Source organism: Echinops telfairi, unplaced genomic scaffold (assembly GCF_000313985.2).
Source record: "Echinops telfairi isolate 266 unplaced genomic scaffold, ASM31398v2 ScPeMD7_1;HRSCAF=3_0, whole genome shotgun sequence".
NCBI classification, from domain to species: domain Eukaryota; kingdom Metazoa; phylum Chordata; class Mammalia; order Afrosoricida; family Tenrecidae; genus Echinops; species Echinops telfairi.
The window spans coordinates 30,703,052-30,712,091 of NW_022103896.1; the positions used below are offsets into that span (position 1 = coordinate 30,703,052).

The 9,040-nt window shown below is 39.4% G+C and overlaps 1 pseudogene; it reads left to right on the forward strand.

Moving 5' to 3' along the window:
• The first annotated feature begins 6,903 nt into the window (after nucleotides 1-6,903).
• On the forward strand, nucleotides 6,904-7,656 carry LOC123521346 (annotated as a pseudogene).
• Nucleotides 7,657-9,040: the final 1,384 nt, after the last annotated feature.

The window sequence follows — 9,040 nt, forward strand, 5'->3', positions numbered from 1 at the left end:
CAAATGTTACGATTAAAGTAGCAGACAGGCCTTGGGCCTCTACCCAAGTACCCCCTCAATGCAAGAACACTTTGTTCTAATAACCTGGCATTCTGTGATGCTCACCTTCCTGGCACGATTGCTGAAGACAAAATGGGTGTATAAGCAAAGGTGGTGAAGAAAACTGATGGCTGCTAAGCTATCCTGTCCTTTTTTAATTCCTTCTTTCATTTGGTGTCAACATGATTTCTCCAGGATCCGATGATTCTTGGGATTTAGTTATGAAGAAACTGACACAGTTATGGAAGCACTTGCATAATCAAGTTAGTAAGACACAGGTAAATATATATACTTCACTGAGCCTCTAATGCTTGCTGTGCTTTAGATTTTATTTCTACATACTGTGTTAAACCCTGCAAAGAGAGAGAGCTTATTTCATTTTATTTTAATAAGCAACATGTTGTTAATGACCATTTCTGGCCCGTTTACATCTTCTGAAGCTCTGAACAGCATTAATTAATTTGGTTTATTTTAAATCACTGGGAAAATACTCCTTCATTACTCCAAAGACCGGTCTGCCTGTTTGCAGATATACCAGCAAAGCACCAGTTTGCTGCTGTACCTGCCAAACAATCTGCTGGATTTCAAGGGATGGCCGCCCTCTTCTTTGGGAAGATGACTACTAGGTAGGGACAATTTGTTGAGTCTGGACTGTAAATAAGATAGACGATAGATAGATAGGTAGATAGATAGATAGATAGATAGATAGATAGATAGATAGATAGATAGATAGATAGACAGGAAGAACATGACATTTGCACTTGGTCTAGGATTCAAACCTCGGGCCTGTCATCTACTGTTGGTTAGACAGTGAGCATTTTTCTCATGCTCTTTTGACTTCATATCTTCATCTGGAAAATGTGCTGGTAATAGCATTTACCCATGTTTCCTGGACAGAATTAGTTGACTTAAAATGAAGTGCTTAGAGCAGTACCTGGCACTTAACCTCCTCAATAAATGATGACTAACTTCATGAAATGGAGATAACCATTCTTCAAGTGTGCTTTCGTGTACTGTAGGTACTTATGAAATATACATTATTTGACCAACACCATTAAATAGAACAAAAACTGCAGAGTAACTTATAAAGTGCATTCTTGGTAAATAAATTTTACAAAACCACATTCACTGCCATCGAGTCAGTTCTGACTAACTGTGACCCTGTAGGACAGGGTAGAACCGTGGCTGTGGCCTTCCACCTCTGCAACTCTTCCTGGGAATAGAAAGCATCCTTTTCTCCCACAAGCGGCGGGTGGTTTTGAACTGCTAACCTTGAGTTAGCAGCATAACATATAACCCACATTGCCACTGGGGCTCCTGAATAGGAAAGCAGAAAATATGGTGGAAAGTTAGAACTTGTTTGTTCTACTGATACTTATTTTTCTTGATTATTATTGTTTTCTATTGTAGATATATATATTTGTGGTGTCAGAATTTCCAAAATGGCCCCTTAGCCATGTCACATCTTAATTTTTGAAACCTGTGGATGCAATGTCACTCCAGTGATGCTGTTCTCCTATAGGGCACACTCGACTTCCGATAGGGAGAGGATTTCGGTGGGTGTGACCTAATCACATGAGCCCTTAAAAGCAGAGGGCTTTCTCTGGCTGACAGCAGAAGAGGAAGCCCAAGTGGGATTTGACATGCCATCCTCAAAGGAGTGCAGGCAGCCTCCAGGAACAGAGAGGGGTCTTTTGTTGACAGCTAGCAAGGAAACAAGGACATCAGTCCTTGGATTACAAGAACTGAATTCTGCCCACAATACAAATGAGCTTGAATGTAGATTTCTCCCCACCCTCCACCCCCTGCCCAGGCTGCAGATAAGAACCTAGCTCAGATAAGACCTTGATTTCAACACAGGGAAACTAAGCTAAGCCCATCCTGACCCCTCACCTACAGACTGCAAGGTAATGAACTTGCATTGCTTGAAACCACTGCATTTGTGATCATTTCTTAAACATCAGTAGAAAACAAAACAATATCTTTTAACAGTCTCAGTGGCACTTCTTCCACTTACCATACAATTCAATAATTCAGTCATATCAAGAAGAGTTGTACAATCATAACCTATGTCAATTTATAACTTCTTCTTCCTCGACTCATTGTTATAAGTGTAATTAGTTTTTTTATTGTGGCAAAATATACACAATAAAATTCTCCAATTCAACAACTTCCACATGCATAATTCAGTGCCATGGAGTTTATTCTTTTGTTTGCAGCCATATTGTTGATGTCCTTTTCTGAGTGATTCCACTGCTATGGAAACACAGGCACTGCTCTCTAACCCCAAGCTCTTCCTCCTTCACCCATGGTAACTATTGGTCCACTTTGGTTTCTTTCTTTCTTTCTGGTAGTTCTTGATGTAAAAAATGTTTTGAGAATGACGATGGCAGCAAATGTACAAATGTGCTTGACACAATGGATGGATGGATGGATTGTGATAAGTGTTGTATGAGTCCCCAATAAAATGATTTTTTAAACGAAGAATTTTGTAGGGAAATAGAATTATTTTCTAAGTTATTATAATGGCTAAATGTTTAACAAAGCATTTAAATAAGTGAAAAATAATATCAACCTTAAAAAAATTCACAAGTGACTTTGATAAAGTCACTTTTTAAGAGTTGTATACGCTTCTTCACAGTCAATTCTAGTGCAACCTCAACCCCTCCTTCATTCACCATTTGTTCCTCAGTACCCCCACCCTGGGAAGATGAAGCCTCTGGACACAGGTGAGGGACTCGAATTTTTGCAAACTTGATTACAGTGGATAGAATCAGGGAATAAATGATACTTGGTCAGCTGACCTCCCTCTTGACCCAACCTGAATTTGCTCTAAGCTTAAATCTTTCTTGCTTGTTCCACTACAGAAATTTCTTCTCTGGCTTTTTTCATCGTATTGTTGGTGGTCTTTTCTTTCTTATTCTCTACTTTTATCTTTATATTATCTTTATTTTCTTCTTTCTGCCTCATTTTGGTTTTGATTTTTAATTTTTCTGTTAGGTTTCCCAGTTTGCAAAGCACCGAAGGAGTGGATGCACAGAGACAACTACAATACTAGTGTTTAATGAAGAAAGAGAAAAACAAAATGGAGGAAAGGATAGTTAGAAAGCAGGGCAGAGGGAGGAAGGCGAGAAGCAGAAAGAGTGCGAGAGTCCCCCGGTCAAGAGTCCCCCGGTCGAGAGTCCCCCGGTGGTGTCAACATCCAGGCTTGGCCCGTGCATGGTCCTCTGTTTTTCAGAGACGTCAGACTGGAGCCGGCCCCCAAGATTGTTTCTCACAAATTGAAAACCTCACAGTTTTTTGAGCTGAGGTGTTCACAGCTTCTGCTCCTTTCTGAACCTTATTTTTTCCTTTTCTTTTCTTCCTCTCTTTTACTCTCTCTGTCTCTCTCCTCTTATAGGTGCAACTTTAATTAAAACATTCTCTTTTCCTCCACGCGAGGAGCTCAGTTCTTGGGAAAGTAGAAATTTGGGCTCTATATGTTAATGAACTTAACTAATGATTGCCGTGTCAATGGATGAAGCCTGACTTTTTGTTAAATGAGATCTTCAAAGAGAAATAAGGTAATGAGGTGGCAGCTCGGGCAAAACTACCCTTTCGTCATAGTGTGTTCTGCCACCATTTTACAGTGGTTATATCAGGAGGAAGAGAAGAAAAGGACGGGGTGGGGAAGCATACCGACCCTTTGAAAGGATTATATTTGTAATCCTTCTTCTTTAGCAAAAAGTAAATCAAGACAAGCATCTGTTTCTTTGATTCAGTTCTAACATATTCATACACACACACACACACACACACACACTCAATCCCCTACATTTTCCCCCCTCAGTCTGTGCTCGAATTTTCAGCATGGTCATATTACATATTTTACTTATGTATCAATTTAGAATCTAACTTCCACTACAATGTTGAGTCTATGAGATTGGCTTCCCCCCCTACTTTCTGTGTAGCTGAATTCCAATTTAGAATAATTATTATCACATAGTCTATGTTAAATAAATGTGAGACTGAATGAATTAATGTTGGCACATCACCATCACTTATTTCTACTATTATGGTATGCAAGGTTTGTAATAAAGGTAACCTAAGACATAAGTTATTAGCACTATAAATAATATTAATATAAATATCCATTATATTAACAAATGCAAAATACAAGTATTTCTACTAGTTTTTCTGAAGAGCTCTGTCTCCTTGACCATGGACTTTATTATCTTTTGAATAAGAGGGAAGCAAATTAATCCTTAAGGTCTCATTTTTGCTCTAGAACATATTGATTCTAGGTTTTGTTTCATGCAATATAGTGAAAGAAAAATAAGGAAAAGACCGATACCTAAGAGGCCTTTTTAGAATGGAAATATGGCTTCCCAATGTATTGTGGGATAGGGAAGACGACTAGTGGGGACAGTGTAAGTGAAGGCCAGTAGAAGTGATCTGTCGACTCAGGGGAGGGTAGGACGGAGCAGGGTAGACAGAGAGAGAGTTCAAACGGATGCTTCACAAGGTCGTTGTGCTTGGTCTCTCATTGTGGGTTTCAGGACGAGAGCCACATGGCTTAGGATGGTGTTCGACAACTGCTGGAACGTTGTGGATAAAAGAGTCCTAACCTTGAAAATTGCATGAAGGAGGGAATCTAGTTAGAAACAATAGGTTTCCTTTGTAATCCTGGCCCGGCCGCAAATCACTGAAGACTCTCAATGTGATTGCTAAACCCAGGCCTTTGATGGTCGCTTTTAGTTCTCAACAATGGATGTCAAAGATGAGCTCGTGGAATGGTCCTGAAATATTCCTCTTTGTGACTGGAGAATTCTAAGTGGCCCTCTTCAAAAATCTTAGGGCATGGTCCATCTCTTCTAGTTCTTTCCCTCTGCCTTGCCTCTGCTCACCACCACGAACGAAAGAATGTTTTTCTGAATATTTATTTTGTTTACTTGGACTTTCACAAGGCCCTAATCTCAAACTGATATACAGTCAAAACATAGAAATTTGAGGGTTATTTTTTTTAGGAGAAAACTTAACTTTCTCAGTAAGCACATACTTTTGCAACATTCAAAATGACTTTATGTAAATATTTGGTTTCATTTTCTCCATTCCTTTTCTTTTAAATCAACTGACACCATAACATCACAGAAACTTTATAAAATAAAAAAATCCCTAATGTTGAAAATAATCCAATCAAACCATACCCATTCTTCTAGCTTGTATAGTCTCCCACAATCCCAATAGGGATTCCTAATTAAAACCCCAAAAGGAAATAAATTCACTAAATTCCACAGATATCCACTGAATGCAGCTAATTAAAAAAAATATATGAAAACAATATTGTGAGCATCTCTTTTAAATTAGTCTCTGCATTCTTTCATTTGTTTATTTAAACTGTAATTGATATGTTGAAATGTTACTCAGAAAATAAATATGCACCTCATCAAGGGACTAAAAAGAATAATTTTAAGTGACATAATTAGCTCTATTAATCTACTCAACTACTGTTTTTTAGCCCGCACCAGTAGGAAATTAGGACTTCCTGGATTTAGAAATGACCCACAGCCCTTTATGAGCTTAGACAATAATACTGGCTGCTTTTGCCTTTTGAACAAGACAGTGACTTATCTTTATTCATTAGGTCTAAAGCAAAATTGCCTATCCTCTCAATTGCATTTTTACTGATGTCTAGTAACATGCAGAAAGTGATTTCCACTTAGGTCTTGGAGGGAGGGGTGGACGATGTAACAATTGACTTTATGTTCAGTGAGACCGTATAAACATGACTGGGAGTCTTATCATTGAGAAGTGGCCCCAGAGAAGCCTGGGGATAAAGCTCCTGCTTAGCTTCCAGGGAGTGTCCTGCTTTGGAGAGGAGCTCATCTTGCTGGGAAATGAGTCAAGGTATTTCCTTGAACCACTGACTGGGGTATTTGTGAAGGTGAATGGTTTTCAATATGATATCACATGGTATCATGAAAATTATTATCTACCCAAACTTCACAGAGAATCGAGGCAAGAAGAGGAAAGAAAGAGAACAGTAATTAAAATGCATCAAAGGGAAAAGTACATCAACTAAAAGTGTAAAGCTGAGAAAGCACTGCTACTCTAATGAAAGCATTCTAGTCATATGTTTGGAGCTATAGTTTACACAAAGCCAGGACTTCAAACCCTCCCACTGCTTCATGGGAGAAGACAGGGCTGTTTGCTCATCTAAAGATTTACAGTCTCAGAAACCCTATATAGACTGAGAATCGGAGCGACTCCGTGTCTATCAGTTTGTCACTCCGTGTCTATCAGTTTGTCGTATTGTGCTTTGTGCAGCTTGTGTGTTGCCATGTCACTGGTATTTCAAATACCAGCAGGGTCACCCAAAGTAAACAGTTTTCAGCACTGCTTCCAGATTAAAATCAGATTGCAAAGAGGAATAAGCCAATGAAAATCATAGAGGTAACCTCAAAACATAGTCAGTTGCTGAGAAGGCAATGATAATCAGAGATCATGCCAGAGGATGAGCCTCTTAGGTTGAAGGCCCTCAAAATATAACCAAAGAAGAGCTGTCTTCTCCAGGTAGAGTGGGCCCTCGCGGCCTGGGTGGAGGAAAGGCTGCCGGAGTTTCCCTTCGTGCTGGGGCATAGCTCAGAATGAGAAGACGCGGCTGAAAGCATCAAGTCATAATTGGAACTGGTCAACATTCAACCATTTCAAGAGGAAGCATATCAGCAGAAGTCAAAGCGGCACTGAAAGCATTCGTCAAAAAGAAGGTGCCAGCTCTGCCCCTCCCCCTTCCTGACGGCTGGGACCCTATCACTGACCCTGCTTCCGCGTGACTCTGCAGCCCTGGCCTGTGCGCATCCTGCGTTCAGCGTCATTGCACGTAGCATGCATGTTACAGCTACTACTGAGACAGAGGAACGACGCTTTCAGGTTCCTAAGGTATTTAACACACACACACAGAGAAATAAAACTTAAAAGCCCTTCTTCAGAAGGTAGATCATTTACATACGATGGAGTCTGGCAAGGTGAAGAGTTTTGAATTGCTTTGTGGCCATAAAGAAAAGTTTAAAGAAGAAATAGAGTTTATTTGGGAGCTAACTCATGCTTACAGGGACATGTGTGATTTATCTACCAATACACAAGGAAAGAAACATTATGCCAGTACTGGGAAAAATTAGGTGAAAAGGGATTACTAAAGCACCATAAATGGCTATTGTCCTCTGTGGTTGGCAATTCTGTATCTAAGTTTCAGGGTTTAGAAAATAGCATCAGTTATGGCCATTGTTTGCAGGAACATCTTGAAAAAACAATCCAATTACTACCTGTTTGTATTACCTCAAACAAAGAACCTGCTGCACTGTCTCAAAACTAAATTAGATTGGGGAGAGGCTATTACTCTGGCAGAGTACCCAGCTCCACCCTTGGAGAAGTGCTGCACTGTCTCCTGCAGACTGAAGAACTGCCCCAGGGTTATTCCAAGTCCCATCACTTATGTTTGGCAACGTGTTGTATGGATTTTAATTTTAAAAAGATGCTTTGGAGTTCTTTAATTTGAGATTGTTGCTTTCTTCAGTTCCCAACAAGGATAAAGAAAGTTAAAAAGTGATAGAAAATATTACCACCTCCTTGAAGAGATAAATCAAAGAACTTACTCTCCAGCAAATCACATGTGGTATACTAAAATTTAATCAAAGTTGTATTTTTATTATCCATTTTCATTTTCATGTAAAGGTCATATGCCCACATTTGAAGGTAAAATCAAAATTCTGAAAAAATTCCAGTAATAGCACTGCAGAATTAATCATGTCCACTTACTATAATCTCTTATTTTTACTATCAATAAACCAGTCTTCAGAAATTTTCTCTGAATAAAATAAGTCCAATTTGTAAAACAAGATGGTTCCAAGAATTGATGGAATACCAATTGAAATGTTTCAACAAGTTGGTGAAGCACTCATTCATCTATGCCAGGAAACTTGGAAGATAGTGTGTTAGACTGGAATGACTAGAGAAACAAATTAAGGACACTCATATAGGCACAAGACCGCTTTATATCAAGATGTAATTATATGTCAAGAAAACATCCCAACACAGTCCAAATCAAGTACCTTAGTCCAATAGTAGTCCATAAGTCCAATTCTAGTCTATAAGTCCCCCTTCAGACTCCTGAAGCCACACGCACTGATGCACAAAGACCACAGGCAAGTGGGTGCTACATCTTGCGGAGCCAGTGATGGTGGATACATCTCCAGGAATCACGCAGGACTTCACAGGGTGTCCAACAGGAAGGTAAAGACAGGAAGAGAGAGAGGGACTCGCTTCCAGCTAGCCATTTATATCGGTGGCATCTCCAAATGAGGTCATCAAGCTGCAACCTGTTTGAAAGGCTAAACGCCACCCATATCTTCTTACAGGTGCCACGGTCAACTGACTGGAACAGATGCAGATTCCAAACAAAGGTGATCTAACAGAATGCTCAAATTATAGAATAATATTATTGATATCACACTCTAATACAGTTTTTACTGAAAGATCATCCATCAACGGTTGCAGCGGTACCTTGACAGGGAACTGTCAAAAGTTGTGAAACAGACCAAAGGAATCAGGAAGGATGTATATCAAAGTTGTATCCATTCACCATACTTATTCAATCTATATGCTGAGCACATAATTAGAGAAGCTGAATTATATATAAAAGAACGTAGCATCAAGCTTGAAGGAAAGCTTATTAACATCTTGCTATATGCAGATGATACAGCCTTGCTTACTGAAAGTGAGGAGGACGTGAAGCACTTGATGAAGATAAAGGGTTTCAGCCTTCAGTATGGATTACAACTTGATGTAAAGAACACAAAAATCCTCACAACTGGACCAGTAGGTAACATCATGATAAATGAAGATTGAAGTTGTCAAGGATTTCCTCTTGCGTGGATCCACAATCAGTGGTCATGGAAACAGCTGTCCAGAGATCAAATGTGTTGCATTGGGTAAATCTGCTGCACAAAACCTTGTTAAAGATTTG